The sequence below is a fragment of the Somniosus microcephalus genome, chromosome 5 (assembly GCF_052327205.1).
Source record: "Somniosus microcephalus isolate GS21.2 chromosome 5, FLI_Smic_1.0, whole genome shotgun sequence".
NCBI lineage: Eukaryota > Metazoa > Chordata > Chondrichthyes > Squaliformes > Somniosidae > Somniosus > Somniosus microcephalus.
In genome coordinates, this window is record NC_140991.1 from 316,089,500 (window position 1) to 316,113,845 (window position 24,346).

Sequence of the window (24,346 nt, forward strand, 5' to 3'; positions counted from 1 at the left end):
GAGCTAACTATTGAATGACTCTGGACCGTTATATAAGGTAGCTTCAGATCAAGCTGTGATGGTATCTTATCGACATTAGATGTACCTGATAGATATCTGATCTAGCCTGTATGTACTAGAGAAGGAAGAGCAGAAATTGATCTTGCACATCTAAAGCTTTCAGATGGAATATCGACAGTTCTAGGAGTATATTGCTTCTTGGCCTTTTGGCTAAGATCAAGTGCAGTATCTGTTCTTTTGCTAATTGATCTAGAGTTGCGAGACCTGTTTTTTTTAGTTGGGTGGATCGCAATGCTGGCCTCGCCCTTTGAAACGTGAACTCTCTCTGTCATTGGTGGATCTTCCTGCTGGCTTCGGCCGAACACCAATAGGAGAGATCACCTCTCATTCTTCTAAACTCTAGAGAATATAGGCCTAGTCTACTCAATCTCGCCTCATAGGACAATCCCTCCATCCCAGGAACCAGCCTGGTGAACCTTTGTTGCATTCCTTCTATGGCAAGTATATCCTTCCAAAAATCTATCGTCTTGAATATACTCAACGACTGAGCATCCACAGCCCTCTGGGGTAGAGAATTTCAAAGTGAAGAATTTTCTCCTCATCTCAGTCCTAAATGGCCTAAAGATACATAAAGATACATACCACATGCATTTTTCATTTATCATATCTAGATAGACATGCATAATCACAGTGGTTTAACTAAGGTCGTACAGTGAATCCGAAGTAAATCTATGTTGTTCAAAGTTGCGCCTATTTGAGATTATTTAGAAGAAACGAGCTCATGGTCTTTGATTAGTCACAGGGGGGTACGGTGCCTTTAGTCCATCAGCCGAGCTGCAATATATGTGCTATTTATGCAGTCCCTTGGTTCGCTGTGCTGGACAAAAGCCAAATGGTTCATCGATGGCTTTTCTGGATAAGAAATTAATTATTTCAGTTACTGAATGTTCTCATTAATTATAGCCTTATGTTCGGTAATTCACAGTGAGTCACAAGTGTAATTGCTCAGTGATGGAGGTTTTAGTTACCCATTAGAGGACTTGTGACAGTTGTTTATGGGATGCATGTGATGGTAAATGCAACTCGATGCTGAATGTCTCTTAACTCCAAGCTATATACAATGTAGTGCCATCAGCCTTGTATGTTAAGATTAAAACATAGAAACATAGAAGATAGGAGCAGGAGTAGGCCATTTGGCCCTTCGAGCCTGCTCCGCCATTCAATGAGATCATGGCTGAAAGAAAGACTTGCATCTATATAGCACCTTTCATGACCACTGGACGTCCCAAAACGCTTTACAGCCAATGAAGTACTTTTTGAAGTGTAGTCACTGTCGTAATGTAGGAAACGCGGCAGCCAATTTACGCACAGCAAGCTCCCACAAACAGCAATGTGATAATGACCAGATAATCTGTTTTTTAGTGATGTTGATTGAGGGATAAATATTGGCCCCAGGACACCGGGGAGAACTCCCCTGCTCCTCTTCGAAATAGTGCCATGGGATCTTTTACGTCCACCTGAGAGAGCAGACGGGGCCTCGGTTTAACGTCTCATCCAAAAGGACGGCACCTCCGACAGTCGGCATTCCCTCAGTACTGCACTGGGAGTGTCAGCCTAGATTCTTGTGCTCAAGAACCCACAACCTTCCGACTCGGAGGCGAGAGTGATACCAACTGAGAGTGACACAGCTGGCACAGTAATAAGTAATAGTTAGCCAAAAAATGAAAATTAATTGTCTAGCTTGGCAAGTTTAATCATGTTATTTCACAACTGCTTTTGGGGCGGGGGTGGGTGGGAGTGGCGGTGCGGTGGAATCTCTTGGGCACCTAAGGAGCATATACAACCATGTCTCGATGCATTAGAATAACCCTTATCTATGTTGCTGCTAGTCACTGGGATATTGCAAGGTTAATTGCATATTAAAAGTATATGTTGTAGTACCACTATTTAAATTCAGTTGGAAAAGAATGCATGAAGAAGACAGTAATTTACCCCACCAGAATTGATATCAACAGTGGCGACGATGGTGGGAAGTCCTTTTATTTTAATGTAACACTCCTTCTGATGAACAGATCCTGCAAAAGTAAAATTTCGTGTTGCTGCTTCAGTAAGTACCAATTAGTGCACCAGTTCCGATCTTCATTTAAGGTCGTATTTTGACAGTTGGTAACATACCTGTGACGATTATGATGTGTCTAATAGCACCGCATGTGTGTTTTGAACAAGCCAGGCAGAATCGCGGCAGCACCAAGTCACATACAGTACCGAGACTTTCAGGAAAAGTACAGTAGGTGGTGCTAATAGGACACTGATTGCAAATTACACATAAGAACTTAAGAATTAGGAGCAGGAGTCGGCCATACGGCCCCTCGAGCCTGCTCTGCCATTCAATAAGATAATGGCTGATCGTTAACCTCAACTCCACTTTCCCGCCCTATCCCCAAACCCCTTGATTCCAGAAATCTATCTATCTCAGCATTGAATATACTCAACGATTCAGCATCTACAGCCCTCTGGGGTAGAGAATTCCAAAGATTCACCACCCTCTGAGTGAAGAAATTCCTCCTCATCTCAGTCTTAAATGGCCGACCCCTTATCCTGAGACTATAGAATCATAGAATGGTTACAGCACATGTGATATCCGAGTAGTAAGGTCAGAAACTGAGAGAAGCGAGATATTAGGAACAAAACCCAACTGTTTATTTACCCGGTGTAGCAGAGAAACATCTCTTACAGGCTGCAGGCAAGACACACAATTCTTACTGCACGATGGCAAGATGGAGGATTCACCTCTGAGTCATACCCATAATGCAATGCCACATTACTGTATAAACTGGTGAATGTGAACCCTTAATATTTGGCTCCATCTGGTGGATAACAAGCATTACATCCCAGATTACTATATCCCTCCCCTCTTAAGTTGAACATTAATTTCTTAACAACATTCTTAAAAAATCCCATAAGAAAACTCCTTTAACGATAGTCCATACTGAACGAATCTAGCAGGTCGTTATCAATCTCACTGGCGGCTTATGAGACCTTGGTGAATGTCTTACAGTCAAGTCCCTGCTTGGTCGTGGTAGAGCCACCTGCTGCTCCTGAGCAGTATTCAGAGTATCTGACTCTGCTACGATGGTTTCCTCTTGACGAAGGGGTCCAGGTGGAACTGGCTCTGTTCGTGGTGTTGGTACTGTGGTGTATGTGCCTTTAAGAGCCCCAGGTGTGCGTAATGCCGGTAATTGCCACTTGGGCTATATAAGCCTGTGTATTGTGTATATCCTTTAGAAACCCCCCCCCAGACTTGCTTAGTAAATACCTATGAACCAACTCCTGTCTTCAGTGTCTTTATCTACACACGGACACTACAGTGGCGACGAAGTGGAAACGGACTTACCTGCAATTCGGCAGCACCTCAAGGACATCGATTCCTCCAGCGTCCAGAAGACTAAAGGAAGTAAGAGAAACTGTGGTTTCACCAGCTGGCCAAGCTGGTGACAGGTACTGCGCTAATCCTTCCTGGGCGTCAGGCTGGAGCTCCAGCGGCGGGCTCTACAGCTGAGACAGGCAGCGAAATCGGAGGCAAGCAATAACGGACTGGGAGGGTGCACTCAAGACACGGCTGGCGCGGCAAGCAGTTCAGCGTTTAGACCTCCGTCGGGAACGAGTCTCCAACAGTGAATAAACGGAAACCACAGTAAAACAGCGTTGTTATCGGTAGCAGCGGCGGGAAAGCGCGGGAAGCGCCATATCGTTGTTACAGAGAGAAAAAAAAAGCGCGGGAAGCGCCATATCTTTTCTGAAATGCCTAAATCTGGTAATATTGAGGCTTTTGATGGCGAAATAGAAGATTGGACCACATACGTGGAAAGAGTAGAGGTTTATTGCACTGCAAATGGAATAACAGATGAAAAAAAAGCTTCAGTACTTCTGAACTTAATGGGCGCGAAGACATACGGGCTGTTAGGAAATTTAATCACTCCAGCCAAACCAAAGGACAAGACTTTTAAAGAAATTGTTGATACCCTGCAGGAGCATTTAAACCCAACACCGCTGCTGATAGCGGAACGATTCAAGTTCTTCAAGAGAAATCAACACAAGAATGAAAGTAACGCTGATTACCTAACCAAATTAAGAAAGCTATCAAAGTACTGCCAATTCGGAGCAGGACTATCGGATTATCTTCGAGACAAATTTGTTTGCGGTCTCTTAAGTGAAGGAACACAAAAAAGACTGCTTTCTGAAAAAGATTTAACATTGGACAAAGCTTTCAGTATGGCTGTATCATACGAAGCAGCAGCAAAAGGAGCTGCAGAGATACAACAAGAGACACAGGACTTCGGCACCCATAAAATGACACAGGAGTTCGGAAGATGTTATCACTGCGGCAGATCCACCCATAACCAGAGGGACTGCTGGTTCAAGGGCAAAGCATGCAGGCAATGTGGTAAGATTGGACACATTGCACGGGTATGCCAATCTGGACAAAATAAATCCACTGACAGAAAACAAAAAATCAATAAAGAAAAGTACAGGAAGGTACAAATGATGGCGGACAGTAGCTCCGAAGACCAGAATAGCGATAGTGACTCCGGAAACAAGAGACTAAGCTGTCTCAAATTACATAATGTACTTGCCAAAGAGGATTACCAAACCATTTGGGTTACCCTCACAATAGCAGGGTCCCCAGTTAAAATGGAGCTAGATACAGGATCAGCTCTAACCATAATAAATCGACGAGATTACGAGAGGCTATTTTCACATATACCTCTAAAAGACACATCCATTATCTTAAAAACATATACGGGGCAGAAAGTCTACCCCAAAGGAAAAATAAGGGTGCCTGTGGTATACAACGGCAAAGAAATACAAAAGTTGTATTTATACATTCTACAAGATGGTGGTCCACCGTTGTTGGGACGTGAATGGATAAGGAAGATACGTTTAGACTGGCACTCCATTCAGGCACTGACGGTGACCAGTAAGGAAAAAAACAATGATGACATCATACCTGAACGATTAAAAGACATCTTGGCCAACGCCAAAGAAGTGTTTCAAGAGAAACTAGGAACCTTGAAAGGCATCACCGCCTCAATAAAAGTGGAAGATACAGCAATTCCAAAATTTTTTAAGGCAAGACCGGTGCCATACGCAATACGTCCGGCAGTCGAGGCAGAGCTGAAGAATTTGGAAAAGGCAGGCGTATTATCCAAAATAGATTGGAGCGAATGGGCAACACCCATCGTTCCAGTCATGAAAAAAACATTGAAAAATAACTCTGAGGAACAGAAAAAAATTTGCATCTCTGGGGACTTTAAGGTGACTGTAAACCCGGTCCTTCACACGGTACAGTATCCTCTTCCGAGGATAGAAGATATTTTCGCCTCACTATCCGGAGGGAAACGTTTCACAAAAATTGACTTGGCACAGGCATATCTACAGATGGAGGTTGAGGAGACCTCTAAAAAGTATCTCACAATAAACACACACAAAGGCCTGTACCAGTACAATCGACTGGTTTTTGGAATAGCATCAGCTCCAGCTATCTGGCAAAGAGCTATGGAGCAAGTCCTGCAAGGGATTCCGGGGACTCAATGCTACCTAGACGACATCCTTATAACAGGAGAAAACGACAACGAGCACCTTGCCAATTTGGAGCAGGTGCTCACTAGGCTGAAAGAACGGGGCCTACGAGCAAATCGCCCCAAGTGCGAATTTTTCCAAAATCAGATATCATATTGTGGCCACATAATTAATAAGGAAGGGTTGCATAAGTCACCTGAAAAAATTGAAGCAGTTATAAAAGCCCCAGCACCTGAAAATGTTTCACAATTAAGGTCATTCCTGGGATTAATAAATTACTATCATAAATTTTTACCGAACTTATCAACTATTCTACACCCTCTTAATGATCTTCTACAGACAGGAGTGATTTGGAAATGGAACGAAGACTGTAAACGTGCCTTCCATAAATGTAAAGACTTAATCACATCCGAGAAAATTTTGGCTCATTACAACCCATCACTACCAATCAGACTGGCGTGCGATGCATCCCCTTACGGCATAGGAGCGGTATTGTCCCATAGATTCCCTGATGGCTCGGAACGGCTGATAGCTTTTGCGTCACGCCCATTGAACTCAGCTGAGCGTAACTATGCCCAGATAGACAGGGAAGCACTCAGCCTGGTATGGGGAGTGAAGAAATTCAACCATTACCTACACGGACAAAAATTTACCTTGCTGACTGACCATCAACTCCTCATCTCCATATTCAACCCTAAAAAAGGTGTCCCCATTATGACGGCACAAAGACTACAGAGGTGGTCCCTTTTTCTAGGAGCACACCAATACAACATTGAATACAAAGGGTCAAAACAGCATGGGAATGCTGACGGTTTATCACGCCTACCGTTGCCAACGATAGAAGAGGCACCTACAGTAGACCCAGTAGAGATATTCCACTCTACCATAGTGGAATGTCTACCGGTGACAAATTCTGCCATTGAAAGGGAGACAAGAAATGACCCTACTCTCTCACGGGTCTACGATTTAACAGTGAAGGGATGGCCAGCACATGGCGAACCACTGTTGCCAGCATTCTCGCAAAGAAGAGAACAGCTGTCAGTGTGCCGAGGAACCTTGATGTGTGGATCCAGAGTGGTGATTCCACCCAAACTCCAGGATAAAGTGCTAAAGGAGCTTCACGAGGGGCATCTGGGTGGAGTGAAAATGAAGAACCTAGCTAGGGCGTTTGTATGGTGGCCAGGTATCGATGGAGACATCGAAGACATGACCAAGAGCTGCCTAGGATGCCAGAAGGTCCAAAATGCTCCGCCACAGGCCCTTCTACATCCATGGGAGTGGCCCTCATCTCCCTGGCAAAGGGTGCACATCGACTTTGCTGGTCCATTTATGGACTCAATGTTCTTAATCGCAGTTGATGCACACTCCAAGTGGCCGGAGGTAATAAAGATGTCCTCCACCACCACGGAAAAAACCATCACAGTATTAAGGACCATATTTGCCAGGAATGGGCTGCCGGAGCAGATATGTTCTGATAATGGACCGCAATTTGTGTCCGAAGAATTCAGAAAGTTCTTAAAGAACAATGGGGTAAAGCACTACACGTCCGCCCCATACCATCCCGCCACCAATGGATTGGCTGAAAGGTTTGTCCAGACCTTCAAGAAGGCCATCAAGGCCATGGGTAATGAAGACATAAAACTTCAGCACAAGGTGGATAACTTCTTATTTGCATATAGGAATGCAACGCATATGAAACATAGAAACATAGAGATAGGAACAGGAGTAGGCCATTCGGCCCTTCGAGCCTGCTCCGCCATTCAATGAGATCATGGCTGATCTTCGTCTGAGATCATAGCTGATCTTACCAGTTCAGTACCCTGTCCCCGCCTTTTCTCCGTAACCCTTAATCCCCTTAGCCTTCAGAAATATATCCAATTCTCTCTTGAAAATATTTATTGAATTAGCCTTCACAGCCCTCTGTGGCAGGGAATTCCACAGGCTCACCACTCTTTGAGTGAAGAAATTCTTCCTCATCTCTGTTTTAAATGATTTGCCCGCTATTTTTAGACTGTGGCCCCTGGTTCTGTGCTCCCCGGCCATTGGAAACATTCTCTCTGAATTCAGCCTGTCCAGGCCTGCCATAATTTTATATGTTTCGATGAGATCCCCTCTCAATCTTCTAAACTCCAGTGAGTACAAGCCCAAACTATTTAATCTCTCTTCGTAGGTCATTCCCGCCATTCCAGGTATCAGCCTGGTGAATCGCCGTTGCACTCCCTCCATGGCAAGAACATCCTTCCGCAGATGGGGCGACCAAAACTGTACACAATACTCCAGATGCGGTCTCACCAGCACCTTGTACAGCTGTAGTAAGGTATCCCTATTCCTATACTCGAACCCCCTTGATATGAAGGCCAACATACCATTTGCCTTCTTGATCGCCTGTTGCACCTGCATGCTCTCCTTCAGTGACTGGTGCACAAGAACACCCAGGTCCCTCTGCACTTCCCCATCTCCCAATCTATTGCCATTTAGATAATAATCTACCCTCCTGTTTTTACCCCCAAAGTGGATAACCTCGCATTTATCCACATTATAGTGCATCTGCCACGTATCTGCCCATTCCCCCAACCTGTCCAAATCGCACTGTAGCCTCCTGACATCCTCATCAGAGCCCACCCCTGCTCCTAGTTTAGTGTCGTCAGCGAATTTGGAAATATTGCATCCAATTCCCTGATCCAGATCATTTATATATATTGTGAACAGCTGGGGTCCCAGGACAGATCCTTGCGGCACCCCGCTGGTCACTGCCTGCCACTCCGAAAACGAGCCGTTTATTCCAACTCTCTGTTTTCTATCCGCCAGCCAGTTCTCTATCCACGTTAACACTTTGCCCCCAATCCCATGAGCCTTAATTTTGCATGATAATCTTTTGTGTGGAACCTTATCGAAGGCTTTCTGGAAGTCAAGGTACACCACATCCACTGGCTCTCCCCCATCTATTTTACCAGTTACTTCCTCAAAAAATTCCAGCAGATTAGTCAAACACGATTTACCCTTTGTAAATCCATGTTGACTCTGTCCGATCCTTTCCCCATTTGTCAAGTGCTCCGCTATTTTATCCTTAATAATGGACTCTAGCATTTTGCCCACAACCGATGTAAGGCTTACTGGTCTATAATTCCCTGCTTTCTCTCTACCCCCCTTTTTAAATATTGGGGTAACATTAGCTACCCTCCAATCCACGGGTACTGTTCCCGAGTCAATGGAGTTCCGGAAGATGATCCTTAGAGCATCTGCTATCTCCAGGGCCACCTCCTTAAGTACCCTAGGATGTAGTTTATCAGGCCCCGGGGATTTGTCGGCCTTCAGTCCCCTCAACTTACCCAACACCATATCCCTAGAGATACTAATTTCTGTCAGCTCCTCCCTCTCATTAGTCCCTATGTTTGCCGATATTCCTGGGAGGTTATTTGTGTCCTCCTTTGTGAATACAGAACCAAAGTATGAGTTTAATTGGTCTGCCATTTCCTTATTCTCCATTATATATTCTCCCGAATCGGACTGCAAGGGACCGACTTGGGATTTTACCAGTCTTTTCCTCCTGATATACCGATAAAAGCTTTTGCAGTCTGTCTTTATGTTTGCTGCAAGTTTACTTTCGTATTCTATTTTCCCCTTCCTGATTAATCCCTTTGTCCTCTTTTGCTGTATCTTGTACTGCCCCCAATCTTCCGGTCTGGTGCTTTTTTTTGCCAGTTGATATGCCCTTTTTTTTGATTTTATGCTGTCCCTAATTTCCCTCGTTATCCACGGTTGAGTCACCTTTTTAGGTTTATTTTTATGCCAAACCGGTATAAACATGTTCTGGAATTCTTCCATTCTATCTTTGAATGCTTGCCATTGTCTCTCCACTGTCAATCCCCCCAGAAACACCACCCAATCAATCTTACCCAATTCCCGTCTCATACCCTCGTAATTCCCTTTATTTAAGTTCTGGACCTTAGTCTCTGATTCAATTTCCTCACTCTCCATCTCGACTGAGAGCTCGATCATATTATGATCGCTCTGACCCAAGGGGCCTCGTACAAGAAGATTGCTGATAAGTCCCTTCTCATTGCACAATACCCAGTCTAAAATGGCCCGATCTCGAGTCGGCTCCTCGACATATTGGTCCAGATAACCGTCCCGAAAACATTCCAGGAATTCCTCCTCCTCAGAATTTTTACTAATTTGGGTAGTCCAATCAATATGTAAATTAAAGTCACCCATGATGACAGCTGTGCTCTTATCGCACGCTTCTCTAATTTCCCTTTTTATGCCTTCCCTCACCTCCATATTACTATTTGGAGGCCTATATATCACACCCACTAACGTTTTCCTCCCCTTGCTATTTCTCATTTCTACCCATACAGATTCCGTTTCATCCGAGTTAATATCCTTCCTTTCCATTGCATTAATCCCCTCCTTTACCAGCAATGCTACCCCACCTCCCCTACCTTTTTGCCGATCCTTCCTAAATATTGTATATCCCTGGATGTTAAGTTCCCAGCCTTGCCCACCCTGCAGCCACGTTTCTGTAATCCCAATCAAATCATACTTGTTTACCTCTATTTCCACAACTAATTCATCCACCTTGTTCCTAATGCTTCTAGCATTAAGATACAAAGCCTTCAGGCTTGCTTTTTTCACACTCTCATTATGAATTAGTTTGGCCCTTTGTGTTTCTCTCCTTTGCTTATTGCTTCTCACCTTTCTACCATCTATTTCTGACTTCATATGACTTCCCTCTTTTCCACTCCCTAGGTTCCCATCCCCCTGCCAAATTAGTTTAAATCCTCCCGAACCGCCCTAGAAAATATTACCCCGAGGACATCGGCTCCCTCACAGTTCAGGTGTAGACCGTCCCCTTGGTACAGGTCACTCCTCCCCAAGAACTGGTTCCAATGCCTCAAGAATTTAAATCCCTCTCCCTTGCACCACTGCTCAAGCCACGTATTTAGCTTATCTATCTTACTCTCTCTAAACTTATTAGCTCGTGGCACTGGTAGCAATCCAGAGATTACTACCTTTGAGGTCCTACTTTTCAATTTAGCTCCTAACTCCCTAAATTCAGCTTGTAGGACCTCCTCCCTCTTTTTACCTACATCGTTGGTACCTACATGTACCACGACAACTGGCTGATCCCCCTCCCCCTTCAGAATGCTCTGCACCCGCTCCGAGACATCCTTGACCCTTGCACCAGGGAGGCAACATACCATCTTGGAGTCTCGGTCTCGGCCACAGACCAAACTCCCGCCATGATGTTCTACAATAGAAACCTAAGATGCCGGCTGGATTTGGTCAAGCCCAACATCCGAAGGGACGTGGAGAACCGGCAGTTTCAGGGCATGAATGAAAGGCCAACTAGGGTCTTCCAGATAGGCCAACCGGTTTTGGCCCGGGACTACCGTACCGAGAAATGGCAGCCTGGAACTATCTGCACACGATTAGGACCACTGATGTATACCGTGGACATCGGAGACAGCATAATAAGGCGCCATGCTGACCAAATCATCAAGTCATCCGAAAAGGGACAACCTACACCACCACTCTATACATCTAACGATGAAGTAGAAATACCCATATCTACCTCCGATCCGGTGATACTGGAGCCCGATGAACCCGACACTGGCCTTCAAGCCGAATCAGCCTTGCCAGAAGAACCTACTACACCACCAGAAACTACTACACCCCCGAGGCGTTATCCGGACCGAGTCAGGAAGCCTCCTGAGAGACTAACTTATAATTAATTAATACAGCAATGTATATTATTTTGCATATAACATGTAATTAATAATTACTTAAAATATGATGTACTAGTTAGCTAGAAGGGGAGGAATTGTGGTGTATGTGCCTTTAAGAGCCCCAGGTGTGCGTAATGCCGGTAATTGCCACTTGGGCTATATAAGCCTGTGTATTGTGTATATCCTTTAGAAACCCCCCCCCAGACTTGCTTAGTAAATACCTATGAACCAACTCCTGTCTTCAGTGTCTTTATCTACACACGGACACTACAGGTACCACCGATGCATTTGGATAACTGGGGGCCAACTTGTCCTCCGACATCTCCTCTGGAACCTCCATTTCGATTTCCCCTTGTCTGGCCAGTATCTGATCTACATGTCTGCGTACTACCTGACCAGTTCCCACCATGACTGTATATGATACTGGACCGGTCATTGAGTCTATGATGCCAGGAATCCATTTTGGACCATAACTGAAATTCCTGGTAAGGACCGCAGCTCCTTCTCCAAAACTGCGGCTCTTTGTCCTTCTGTCATGGTTCTCCTTTTGTTTGATTTGTCGGTTTTCCACCTTCCTTTTTAGATCTGGGTGAACCAGGTCAAGAGTGGAGCATAGCCGATGTCCTAACAACAGCTCAGCAGGAGAGAGTCCTGTGGTAGATTGAGGTGTTATTCTGTAGCTGAACAGAACTCGTGACACCTTGGCTGTCAAACTCCCTTCCGCACTTTTTTTCATCATCGCCTTAAATGTTTGTACGGCTCTCTCCGCAAGTCCATTTGAAGACAGATGATATGGAGCTGAGGTCACGTGCACTATGCCATTGTTTCTCATGAACTCTTTTGTTTCTGTACTCACAAAACACGTGGCATTGTCACTTACTACGATCTCCGGTAGCCCTTGATTACTAAAACTCCTACGCAGGCAGTCTATAGTAACAGTAGATGAAGCAGAATTTACAGGATAAACATTCATCCATTTGGAATGGGCATCAATGATTATGAGGAACATCTTTCCCAAGAATGGACCCGCATAATCTACATGTAATCTTCTCCATGGCTTATCCGGCCACTCCCAGGGGTGGAGAGGAGCTGCTGCTGGTGCTTTCCTGTGTACTTGACAAGTGCTGCATGTCTTGACTAGATTTTCTATCTCCTCATCTAGCTTTGGCCACCACAAGTAACTCCTTGCCAAGGCTTTCATACGCGAAACTCCAGGATGACACTGATGTAGTTGTCCTAGGATAGACTGTCGTGCTGGCTGTGGAATAATCACTTGTGCTCCCCACAACACGCAACCATCCTGCACACCCAGCTCTGTCTTCCTGACACTGTAAGGTGTGAAATCAGTCCCTTCCGGATGCTGTGGCCAACCCCTCATCACATATTCTCGGACTCTAGACAGTACTGGATCTTTACCGGTCCATGTCCTTACTTGTTCTGCGGTCACAATTGCCGTGTCCGTGTCCTCCAACATCAAAACTCTGTCCTCTGGAGCTGCACGGATAGGTGTACCTGGCAGTGGAAGACGGCTCAAGGCATCTGCGTTCCCATGGTACTTGCCCGCCTTGTAAACGATGACATACTCATATGCCCTCAACGTCACTGCCCACCTCTGGATCCGGGGTGACACCATCTGTGGTATTGCTTTCATTTCATTAAAAAGAGATAGAAGAGGTTTATGATCCATACATATAGTGAATTTCCTGCCATATATGTACTTGTGAAACCTCTGTAACCCAAACATTACTGCTAACCCCTCTTTATCTAACTGGGAATAGTTTTTTTCCGCTGGTGTCAGAGTTCGAGACATAAACCCTTTTGGTCTTTCTGTTCCATCTTCCAAGCTGTGTGAAAGAACCGCGCCCACCCCATAAGGTGAAGCATCACAAGAGAGAATTATGTCTTTCTCTGCATTGTAGTGAACCAGCACATCCGAGGATAGCATCAGTTTCTTGGACTGTTCAAATGAAACCCTCTGTTCCTCTTCCCACTGCCACTGTGTCTCCTTATGCAGCAGTTTGTGAAGAGGTGCTAACACTGTTGCCAAGTTTGGTAGAAATCTGTTATAATAGTTTAGCAGTCCCAGGTAAGCTTTTAACTCAGTCACATTGGTAGGAGCTGGGGCCTCCTGCAGTGCTTGTACCTTCTCCTTGATTGGATGGAGCTCGGTGACGTCCATTCTGTGTCCCAGGAACACGGCCTCATTCCCCAGGAAAGTGCACTTACTCCTCTTGAGCCGTAACCCCGCCTTAACCAATCTTTGTAATACCTCTCTCAGAGTGCTCAGATACTCCTGGTCGGTTCTTCCCGTCACCAGAATGTCATCCAGATAGATTGAAACATGTGGGATCCCTTGCAGTACACCCTCAATAGTCCTCTGGAAAATAGCTGGACTAGATGAGACACCAAATGGTAAGCGGTTATAGGTAAACAAACCCTGCAGCAGGTAGTCAAAACTGCCCAACGCATTACCGGCACCCGGCTACTGACCATAAAGCACATATACCAGAAACGCTGTTTACGGAGGTCACGGTCCATCATCAAAGACCCTACCCACCCCAGCCACAGTCTGTTCGCCCTCCTGCCATCTGGGAGACGCTACAGATGCATTTGCACCCGTACGACCAGATTTAGGAACAGCTTCTTTCCCAGGGCTGTCATCCTACTGAACTCCACAAACAAACTCTAAAGCCTGCACATCTGCCAATGCACTTTATTATGGTTATGTTATGTTAATATACTACAAGCCAAATGTATGTTGAATGTTTAAATGTCTTAATCTAAATGTACACTCTCGGGAGCCGCAAGCCTACATTTCGTTGTACTGCACTTGTGCACTAACAATGACAATAAAAGTTGATTTGATTTGATTTTTGATACTTCTTGGATTCCTCATCTAGTGTAATCTGCAAGTATGCATGACTCATATCCAGCTTCGTGAATTTCTTCCCTCCAGCCAGGTTTGCAAAGAGATCCTCTGTTTTGGGAATAGGATACTGTTCTAGTTTAGACACCCTATTTACTGTCAATTTATAATCTCCACAGAGTCTTACCGAATTGTCCGGTTTTAAAACAGGTACAATGGGAGCTGCCCATTCTGAACATTTCACGGGTTCCAGTATGTTCTCTCTCAAAAGACGCTCAAGCTCAACCTCTACCTTCGGTTTCATGGCATACGGCACAGGTCGTTGTTTAAAAAACCTTGGCGGTGCCTCCTTGTCTACATAAATCTTAGCTGGGGGGCCATTAAATGTGCCAAGTTTTTCCTTGAACACATTCTCATGTTCACTCAACACTTCTTGCAAAGACAACTGTTTGCCTCCCTCTATTTGATTTATTGCTCCCCAATCTAATTTAAGTTCTTGTATCCAGCCCCGACCTAACAGGTTTGGTCCGGAACCCGATACTACAACTACAGGTAGCTGTTCCACGGTGTCCCTGTGTCGCACAGTTATAGTAGCTGTACCCAATGTCGCCACTCGTTCACCGGTATATGTTTTAAGCTGCATAGAGCAAGACTTTAACTCTGGAACTTTTGCACGGTTCCACAATTTTGAGTACTCCTCCCTGTTCATTATGGTCACACCGCATCCTGTATCCACTTCAAAGTTGACCTTAGAGTCATTTACTGTCAGTTGCAAAGTGATAGGATCCACTTTTGGAATGTTCTCTACCATACTATGCATTATGAACATATCGTCTTCTTTCTCAGCTTCTCCGCTGATGTGATGCGCTCCCTGTTTTTTCACTTCTCTTCCTAGGTTTTGCTTTCCTCCCCCTTTTGGTTTGTATTCCTCCACGGATGCTTTTGCCCTGCATGCACGTTTTAGGTGTCCTTTTTCCCCACACTTGTGGCACTTTTCCTCCAGAAACCTGCATTCCCTCGCCAGGTGATCGCCATTGCATCTATAACATGCCTTTACATGCTCACGTTGTGGTTTCTGACGCATGTTTAACTTGTGCACAATAATCTGACCTCCAACTTGCTTTGTAGTAGCCCAGTCTGAACCTTGTATTTCTTTTACATCTCGGTTCGCTGTCTCTATGGCTTGAGCAAGTTCCAACGCTTTTTCATACGTAAGCCCAGTCTCGGACAATAATCTCCGCTGCATTCGATCATCCATTATCCCGCAAACTAGCCTATCTCTCAGCATGTCTTTCAGGTTGTTGCCGTAATTGCAATCATGTGCCAATTTTCTCAACACCACTACATAATCCAATACAGTCTCTCCCGGTTTTCTGTTCCGTGAATTAAATTCGAAACGCTGTACAATCTCACTCGGTCTGGGATTGAAATGGTCCTTCAGCAAGGCCACTAAGTTAGCAAATGATCTGTCTCCAGGCTTTTCAGGACTGCATAAGTTTCTCATTAAACTATACGTCTGACTTCCCACGGAAGTGAGCAAAATAGCTCTCCTTTTTCTGACATCATTTATATCATTTGCTTCAAAGAAATGCATCAGCAACTCGCAGTACTCATCCCAGGTCTGCATCTGAACATCAAAAGCAGAGATCTTTCCTACTGTAGCAGCCATGATCCTCTATTCAGTGCTCTTTTTCCTTTTTTATTTCGTCAAGATGTGATCTATTGATCCTCGTCGCCAATATGTGATATCCGAGTGGTAAGGTCAGAAACTGAGAGAAGCGAGATATTAGGAACAAAACCCAACTGTTTATTTACGCGGTGTAGCAGAGAAACATCTCTTACAGGCTGCAGGCAAGACACACAATTCTTACTGCGGGATGGCAAGATGGAGGATTCACCTCTGAGTCATACCCATAATGCAATGCCACATTACCGTATAAACTGGTGTACCAGGACATTGAATACATGACCCATTACCTTAAAAACTGGTGAATGTGAACCCTTAATATTTGGCTCCACCTGGTGGATAACTTAAGCATTACATCCCAGATTACTATAGCACAGAAGGAGGCCCGTCGAGCCCGTGCCGGCTCTCTGCAGGAGCACTTCAGCTAGTCCCACCCCCCCCGCCCTTTCCCCATAGCCTTGCAATTTTTTTCCTTCAGGTACTTATCCAACTCCCTTTTGAAAGCCTCGATTGAATCTGCCTCCACCACCCTTTCAGGTAGTGCATTCCAGATCCTAACCACTCGCTGCGTAAATTGTTTTTCCTCATGTTGCCTTTGGTTCTTTTGCCAATTACCTTAAATCTGCATCCTCTGGTACTTGACCCTTCCACCAATGGGAACAGTTTCTCTCTATCTACTCTGTCTAGAACCCTCATGATTTTGAACACCTCTATCAAATCTTCTCTCAACCTTCTCTGCTCCAAGGAGAACAACCCCAGCTTCTCCAGTCTATCCACGTAACTGAAGTCCCTCACCCCTGGAATCATTCTCGTAAATCTTTTCTGCACTCTTTCTAAGGCCTTCACATCTTTCCTAAAGTGTGGTGCCCAGAATTGGACACAGTATTCCAGATGGGGCCGAATCAGTGTTTTATACAGGTTCATCATAACTTCCTTGCTATGCCCCCAAGTTCTAGACTCTCCAGCCAGGGGGAAACAGCCTCTCAGCATCTACCCTGTCAATCCCCCTCAGAATCTTATATGCTTCAATGAGATCACCTCTCATTCTTCTAAACTCCAGAGAGTATCGGCCCAATCTACACGGCAGTGTTGGTAAGCTAAGCGCTGCTTTAGTCTGCAAACTCACTCAAATCCAGCAACATTTCAAGGGATGAGAATCCTTCTTTAATTACATTTTGAAAACATCTGTCCTTCTCTGTAATTAGCAACTTTCGCGTTTCGAATCTGACATCCTCTTAATGTTATTGGTGGTATGTTAATTAACGAGGATAACGAGCAGCCTTCAATTTTTTCTTTAACCGGAATTTCACACCTGCCCAAAGCGTATAATAATTTCTTACGGGCTATTTTTAGATATTCGTATAATTATATAGACAAGGAATGCTACTGCGCTGCAGTTTACGGTACAAATTCATTGGTGCTTCAGCTCAAGTCCCATGATTAGCAGTGTCAGCCTGTGGCTCAGTGGGCGGCACTCTCGCCTCTGAGTCGAAAGGTTGTGGGTTCATAGTCCCACTTCAGAGACTTGAGCACAAAAATCTAGGCTGACACTCCCAGTGCAGTACTGAGGGAGTGCCGCACTGTCAGAGGTGCTGTCTTTCAGATGAGACGTTAAATTGAGGCCCCGTCTGCTCTCTCAGGTGGGCGTAAAAGATCCCATGGCAGAACCGCAGGGGAGTTATCCCCGGTGTCCTGGTCAGTATCACATCAACATCACTAAAAACAGATTATCTGGGCATGCTGTTTGTGGGAGCTTGCTGTGCGCAAATTGGCTGCCGCATTTCCTACATTACAACATTGACTACACTTCAAAAGTAATTCATTAGCTGCAAAGTGCTTTGGGATGTCCTGTAGTTGGTATTTCTTTTTTTTTGATCAGCGAGTCTGCCCACTATAAAACCTGTCCCTGACAGTCCGAAAAGAATAACACTGCCTTCACTCCTAAAAGTATGATAACACATGTTGGAGTGTGTTTCAAAGCAGTAATACTGCTCGGGTGCAAATATAACGGAGAAGCTTCTCAAGCCTTGTTCTTACAAAATTAATGAATCAATAATTAAATGTCAAGGTATCTTTAATCCACTTATCTTGTTCAGTAGTGCAGTGAATTAACTAAGATTCCTGCAAAGCAGCATATTAATGGCAAAGTGAGCCCAGCAAAGCGCATATCATAATGTGCAATAAGAACATGCATATTGGTTCCTAAGCTTTTAAACACACGATGGATCCTGGAGCATTGACAATGAGGTACAGTATAGTTATAAGAACATAAGAAATAGGAGCAGGAGTCGGCCGCTCGGCCCCTCAAGCCTGCTCCGCCATTCAATAAGATCATGGCTGATCTTCGACCTCAACTCCACTTTCCTGCACTATCCCATATCCCTTGATTCCCTTAATATCCAAAAATCTATCGATCTCTGGCTTGAATATACTCAACGACTGAGCCTCCACAGCCCTCTGGGGTAGAGAATTCCAAAGATTCACCACCCTCTGAGTGAAGAAATCTCTCCTCATCTCAGTCCTAAATGGCCGACCCCTTATCCTGAGACTGTGACCCCTGGTTCTAGACTCCCCAGCCAGGGGGAAACACCTTCGCTGCATCTACCCTGTCAAGCCCTGTAAGAATCTTGTATGTTTCAATGAGATCACCTCTTATTCTTCTAAACTCTAGAGAATATAGGCCGAATCTACTCAATCTCTCCTCATAGGACAATCCCCCCATCCCAGGAATCAGTCTGGTGAACCTTCGTTGCACTCCCTCTATGGCAAGTATATCCTTCCTTAGGTAAGGAGACCAAAACTGTACATAATGCCGATGACACCTGACGTAAGAAAACTCACTAAGCACTTGGTTGAGTATAAAACAAGGCTTTAATCAGCTGTTTCACAACCATGAGATTCTAGTTACATCACTAGTTCCTGGTTACAAAAACGTCCTCTGGGCAATCTGGGCCCACGCCCGAGTATTTATACTCCTTGGACGGCGCCACCAGCTGGCCGCCCACTGTTATTTCATGAGTCATTTCTTCATGAATGATAAGATTCATAGGGGAGTGGCAAACAGTGCTGATGATATCAATCGACTGCAACAGGACATAGAAAGGCTTGCAGAATGGGCAGACAAGTGGCAGATGGAATTTAATACAGAGAAGTGTGAGGTGATGCATTTTGGCAGAAGGAACAGGGAGAGGCAATATACACTTAATGGCACAGTTTTAAAGTGTGTGCAGGGACAGAGGGACCTGGGAGTTAATGTGCATAGGTCCCTGAAGGCGACAGGACACATTGAGAGAGTGGTTAACAAAGCATATGGGATCTTGGGCTTCGTAAATAGAGGTATTGGGTACAAAAGTAGAGAAGATATGCTGAACCTTTATAAAGCGCTGGTTAGGCCACAATTGGAGTACTGCGTCCAGTTCTGGTCACCACACTTTAGGAAAGATGTGAAGGCCCTTGAAGGGTGCAGCGGAGATTTACCAGAATGGTTCCGGGGATGGGTGATTTCAAGGGGAGACTGGATAGGCACTTGAGGGAAATAAACTTGCAGGGCTACGGCGACAGAGCGGGGGAGTGGGACTGACTGGATTGCTCTACAGAGAGCCGGCACAGACTCGATGGGCCGAATGGCCTCTTTCTGTGCCATTATGACTCTATGACAATACTCCAGGTGTGGTCTCACCAGGGCCCTGTATAATTGCAGTAAGACATCTTGGGGTAAAAATTCGGTGGTGCTACCTTTGCCAGGGCACTAATTTTAGCGCCCCAGCAAAGTTAGCGCCCCCAGCAGCTGATTTTCCCAGGTAGCATCCCGAGAGGGAGGAGGGGCGCTACTGGAAGCGCCCCGCGTCCCTCTTGGGGCGCTGTGAGCGAAAACCATTGTGCCGCTGTACTGCAGCCTTCCTCCCCTTCTTAAAGGGGAGGAGCCTGGTGCAGCGCATCCCTGCTGAGCCACCAGGGATCGGGAGTGCCGGCAAACGAGCCCGGCACTCGAGGAGTGCCGAGCTCACGGAGAGCAACCGGCACCCCGCGGGGGGGCTTCACGGTGGGGGGGGGGGGGCTGGGGGCAACAACGGGGGCAGGTGCTGGCAGGCGGCCAGCAACAAAAATGGCCGCCCGCCACCTCTTCTTTAACTAGCGCCGCCCCGGCCGCAGGTAGGCCCCCCTGACCCCGGCGGACATAGCGTCCGGCGGTAAGTCGGGGGTGGGGGGGGGGGCGCCACCCAATATTACAGTCAGGGCACTGTGCACGGCGATGAGGTTATCGCTGGTGACGCAGCACTAATGGTTAGCGGCGCCGCTAACTTCCCTCTGAATTTTGCGGGAGTCGTTAGCGGCGCCGCGCCCAGGGGCTAGTTGATTTGCGCCGCACTGTCGGGGGTGCCGTCTTTCAGATGAGACGTTAAACCGAGGCCCCGTCTGCCCTCTCAGGTGGACGTAAACGATCCCATGGCACTATTTCGAAGAAGAGCAGGGGAGTTATCCCCGGTGTCCTGGGGCCAATATTTATCCTTCAGTCTACATCACTAAAACGGATTATATGGTCATTATCATATTGCTGTTTGTGGGAGCTTGCTGTGCGCAAATTGGCTGCTGTATTTCCTACATTACAACAGCGACTACACTTGGAAAGCTACTTCATTGGCTGTAAAGTGCTTTGGGACATCCTGAGGTTATGAAAGGCGCTATATAAATGCAAGCCTTTGTTTAACAGTAAGAATCAAAGTAATTTTAATTTGCCATACATGACACTGTGATACAGCTTTTTAAAATAAGTTTTATTATTATAGAATCATAGAATGGTTACAGCACAGAAGCAGGCCATTCGGCCTGTTGAGCCCCTGCCGGCTCTCTGCAAGAACACTTCAGCTAGTCCCACTCCCCCACCCTTTCCCTGTAGCCCTGCAATTTTTTTTCCTTCAGGTACTTATCCAATTCCCTTTTGAAAGCCACGATTGAATCTGCCTCCACCACCCTCTCAGGCAGTGCATTCCAGATCCTCACCACTCGCTGCGTAAAAAAGTTTTTCCTCATGTCGCCTTTGGTTCTTCTGTCAATCACCTTGAATCTGTGTCCTCTGGTTCTCGACCCTTCCGCCAATGGGAACAGTCTCTCTCTATCTACTCTGTCTAGACCCCTCATGATTTTGAACACCTCTATCAAATCTCCTCTCAACCTTCTCTGCTCTAAGGAGAACAACCCCAGCTTCTCCAGTCTATCCACGTAACTGAAGTCCCTCATTCCTGGAACCATTCTTGTAAATCTTTTCTGCACCCTCTCTAAAGCCTTCACATCCTTCCTAAAGTGCGGTGCCCAGAATTGGACACAATACTCCAGTTGAGGTTGGACCAGTGTTTTATAAAGGTTCATCATAATTTCCACGCTTTTGTACTCTATACCTCTATTCATGAAGCTCAGTATCCCATATGCTTTTTTAACCGCTTTCTCAACCTGCCCTGCCACCTTCAATGATTTGTGCACATATACCCCCAGGTCTCTCTGTTCATGCACCCCCTTTAGATTGTACCCTTTAGTTTATATTGCCTCTCCTTGTTCTTATTACCAGAATGTATCACTTCGCACTTTTCTGTGATAAATTTCATCTGCCACGTGTCCGCCCATTTCACCAGCCTTGAAGTCTATCACTATCCTCCTCACTGTTCACTATACTTCCATGTTTTGTGTCATCTGCAAATTTTGAAATCGTGCCCTGTACACCCAAGTCCAAGTCATTAATGGGGCAGTAATTCCTCCCCAAACGCGTGAGTACGGAAGGGGTACTCACGCGTCTGGCCGGAGGAAATGCCGGTTTTCAGCATGCACAGCGCATGCGCTGAAAACCGGCATTTCCTCTCCTCTAACCCAAGAGGTGAAGAGGCTAGCGCATGCGCTGTAGGGGGCAGCGCGTGCGTCTTGGATTTCCTCTGTTTTGGGGGATTTGCGCATGTGTAAAGGCCTCCGGTCTTTACGCTTGTAAAAAGCACACGTAAGTATTTATTTTTACAGGTAAGTGGTGTTTTAGTGTAATTTAGAATTTTTTTTCCCACAGGTTTATTATTTTAAAGAATCTACAATAAGGTAAGTTTAGTTTTAGACCCTTTTTATGAAAAATTTATTTTTTTCAAAAAAAAAATTACTGTTTAAATTATTTTTTTAAACTTATTTATACTTAATTTAATGATTGGGATGTTTTTTTAATTTTTATTTAAAGTTTAAATAGTGTTTTGGGCCCCCGTAGTTTTCATGAGTTTGACAGTTCTTACTCTCAAACTCATGAATGAACCTTCCCCTCCCCTGATTGGTTGTACAGTGCTCACCTAATCCCAGCCGGCACATTGCACTAACTACGCCGCTGGATCAGGTAAGCACTGCGCGCTGACATCTGAACCGGGCCTGTGACAGGAAATGCAAGCAGGCCCGGGCTTCAGATGTCAGCGCGCAGGGTGAGTGCAGATCGGGGGCTTGCACGCGCGGCAAGCCCCCGACACCAAGTTCTGGGCCATTATATATCAAGAAAAGCAGTGATCCTAGTACACCATGTACACCTGGGGAACACCACTGTGTACCTTCCTCCAGTCCGAAAAACAACCGTTCACCACTACTCTCTGTTTCCTGTCACTTAACCAATTCCGTATCCATGCTGCCACTGACCCTTTTATTCCATGGGCTTCAACTTTGCTGGCGAGCCTATTATGTGGTATTTTATCCATTATTTAATGATGGAAACTTACTGTTCACACAGTTTTCATTTTATGGTAGAAAAGTTTGATTAGGGAGTAAATTTTGACTTGCTCTGTGTGGGGCGTTGAAGTGTTGCAGGCTTTTGATGATGTTTGCTCTCAACTCAAGGAGATGTAAAACATTATTTACCTGGAAAACCCCAAAAAGCCGTAGAGAAAATCAATGAGCTGCAGAACAACATGCAGAAAGACGCAAAGATTTTTTTTAACTAGATTGGCTGCATCTGAAGGAAAAAGGTGTCACAAGTATTAGACAATTTCATGTTTCAAGCAGGAATAGAAAACGCAAATTGGTTTTAGTTAGGCCTATGGCTTAGTGGGTTGGTGTATCATTGTATTGGAAAAAATACTTGCATTTATATAGCGCCTTTCATAACCTCAGGACATCCGACAGCACTTTACATCCCAAAGCACTTTATAACCAATGAAGTACTTTTTTTTGCAGTGTAGTCGCTGTTGTAATGTAGGAAATGCGGCAGCCAATTTGCACACAGCAAGCTCCCACAAACAGCAATGTGATAATGACCAGATAATCTGTTTTTAGTGATGTTGATTGATGGATAAATATTGACCAGGACACCGGTGAGAACTCCCCTGCTCCTCTTCGAAATAGTGCCACGGGATCTTTTACGTCTGACGTAAGAAAACTACTAAGCACTTGGTTTGACTATAAAACAAGGCTTTAATCAACTGTTTCACAATCATGAGATTCTAGTTACATCACTAGTTCCTGGTTACAAAAACGTCCTGGGCAAGCTGGGCCCACGCCCGAGTATTTATACTCCTTGGACGGCGCCACCAGCTGGCCACCCAGTGTTATTTCATGAGTCATTTCTTCATGAATGATAAGATTCATGACAACGTCCACCTGAGGGGGCAGACGGGGCCTCGGTTTAACGTCTCATCCGAAAGCCAGCACCTCCGACAGTGCGGTGCTCCCTCAGTACTGCCCCTCCGGTAGTGCGGCACTCCCTCAGTATTGCCCCTCCGACAGTGTGGCACTCCCTCAGTACTGCCCCTCCGACAGTGCAGTGCTCCCTCAGTACTGCCCCTCCGACAGTGCAGTGCTCCCTCAGTATTGCCCCTCCGACAGTGCAACACTCCCTCAGTACTGCCCCTCCGACAGTGCAGCACTCCCTCAGTACTGCCCCTCCGACAGTGCGGCACTCCCTCAGTACTGCCCCTCCGACAGTGCAGCGCTCCCTCAGTACTGCCCCTCCGACAGTGCGGCACTCCCTCAGTACTACCCCTCCGACAGTGCGGCACTCCCTCAGTACTGCCCCTCCGACAGTGCAGCGCTCCCTCAGTACTGCCCCTCCGGCAGTGCGGCACTCCCTCAGTATTGCCCCTCCGACAGTGCAACACTCCCTCAGTACTGCCCCTCCGACAGTGCAGCGCTCCCTCAGTACTGCCCCTCCGACAGTGCGGCACTCCCTCAGTACTGCCCCTCCGACAGTGCAGCGCTCCCTCAGTACTGCCCCTCCGACAGTGCGGAGCTTCCTCAGTACTGCCCCTCCGACAGTGCAGCGCTCCCTCAGTACTGCCCCTCCGACAGTGCGGAGCTCCCTCAGTACTGCCCCTCCGACAGTGCGGCACTCCCTCAGTACCGCTCAAGCCTCTGGAGTGGGGCTTGAACCCACAATGTAAGTAGATAATCGTGAACACAAGTCTTGTCCTCACACTTTGTCACAGGACCTTGGTACAGCATCATGCTGCCGCTGGTTGCTTACGCTAACTGAAGGCAATA

General features: G+C 46.0%; 1 protein-coding gene and 1 pseudogene across 2 annotated transcripts in view; both read left to right on the top strand.

Moving 5' to 3' along the window:
* The window catches only part of nek11 (NIMA-related kinase 11), a 362,483-nt gene that overhangs the window by 36,001 nt on the left and 302,136 nt on the right, over positions 1–24,346 (top strand). The gene's annotated exons all lie outside the window — the stretch shown is intronic.
* On the top strand, positions 191–345 carry LOC147117890 (U2 spliceosomal RNA; annotated as a pseudogene).